The sequence below is a fragment of the Struthio camelus genome, chromosome 31 (assembly GCF_040807025.1).
Source record: "Struthio camelus isolate bStrCam1 chromosome 31, bStrCam1.hap1, whole genome shotgun sequence".
Taxonomy (NCBI): domain Eukaryota; kingdom Metazoa; phylum Chordata; class Aves; order Struthioniformes; family Struthionidae; genus Struthio; species Struthio camelus.
The window spans coordinates 4121311-4123087 of NC_090972.1; positions in this window are offsets into that span (position 1 = coordinate 4121311).

The window sequence follows — 1777 nt, forward strand, 5'->3', positions numbered from 1 at the left end:
GCGGGTCAGGTTGTGCATTAGGGGCGGTTGTGAGTCAGGTTGGAGGTTAGAAGGGGTTGTAGGTTGAGTTGTGCCTCGGGGGCGGTTGTGGGGTGGTTGTAGGTCAGGTTGTGGGTCCAGGGTGGGGTGTGGGTTGGGCTGTGGGACTATCGCTCGGCACGGCGGTGGCAGAACATCCTTCCTCCGGATGTGCTACAACCCTCACGCGTCACACGGGGCCCCAAGGTGTGACCGCCGCGCGGGCTGGGGGGGAGGCGGCCGCGGGCTCGCACATGCGTGTGAGGCACCTGCCCCGGGCACGCAGCAGCCCCCGGCACACGCCTGTGACACGCCTGCCCGCACACACGCGTACGACACGCCTGCCCCGGGCACGCAGCAGCCCCCGGCACACGCCTGTGACACGCCTGCCCGCACACGCGTACGACACGCCTGCCCCGGGCACGCAGCAGCCCCCGGCACACGCCTGTGACACGCCTGCCCGCACACACGTGTACGACACGCCTGCCCCGGGCACGCAGCAGCCCCCGGCACACGCCTGTGACACGACTGCCCGCACACACGTGTACGACACGCCTGCCCCGGGCACGCAGCAGCTCCAGCACACGCCTGTGACACGACTGCCCGCACACACGCGTACGACACGCCTGCCCCGGGCACGCAGCAGCTCCAGCACACGCCTGTGACACGCCTGCCCGCACACACGCGTACGACACGCCTGCCCCAGGCACGCAGCAGCTCCAGCACACACCTGTGACACGCCTGCCCGCACACACGCGTACGACACGCCTGCCCCGGGCACGCAGCAGCCCCCGGCACACGCCTGTGACACGCCTGCCCGCACACACGTGTACGACACGCCTGCCCCGGGCACGCAGCAGCCCCCGGCACACGCCTGTGACACGCCTGCCCGCACACACGCGTACGACACGCCTGCCCCGGGCACGCAGCAGCTCCAGCACACGCCTGTGACACGCCTGCCCGCACACACGCGTACGACACGCCTGCCCCGGGCACGCAGCAGCCCCCGGCACACGCCTGTGACACGCCTGCCCGCACACACGTGTACGACATGCCTGCCCCGGGCACGCAGCAGCTCCAGCACACGCCTGTGACACGCCTGCCCGCACACGCGTACGACACGCCTGCCCCGGGCACGCAGCAGCCCCCGGCACACGCCTGTGACACGCCTGCCCGCACACGCGTACGACACGCCTGCCCCGGGCACGCAGCAGCCCCCGGCACACGCCTGTGACACGCCTGCCCGCACACACGCGTACGACACGCCTGCCCCGGGCACGCAGCAGCCCCCGGCACACGCCTGTGACACGCCTGCCCGCACACACGCGTACGACACGCCTGCCCCGGGCACGCAGCAGCCTCCAGCACACGCCTGTGACACGCCTGCCCGCACACGCGTATGACACGCCTGCCCCGGGCACGCAGCAGCTCCAGCACACGCCTGTGACACGCCTGCCCGCACACGCGTACGACACGCCTGCCTTGCACACGCGTGTCCACCACTGCCCCGCACACGCGTGTGCTCTCCACGGGGCCTGCACCCACCCGGACGCCTGGGTCCCCCCAACCCGAGACTCCCTAGTGCCTCTAGCCCCGCCCACGACCCCCCCCGCCCCTTGGCCCCGCCCCACCACGGGCCCAGGCCCCGCCCCCGGACCCTAGCCCTGACCCCGCCCCCTCCCCCCTCCGGCCTCCAACCCCGGCTCCGGCCCCGCCCGCAGCCTTAGCCCCGCCCACGCCCTTTAGCCCCGCCCCCAGG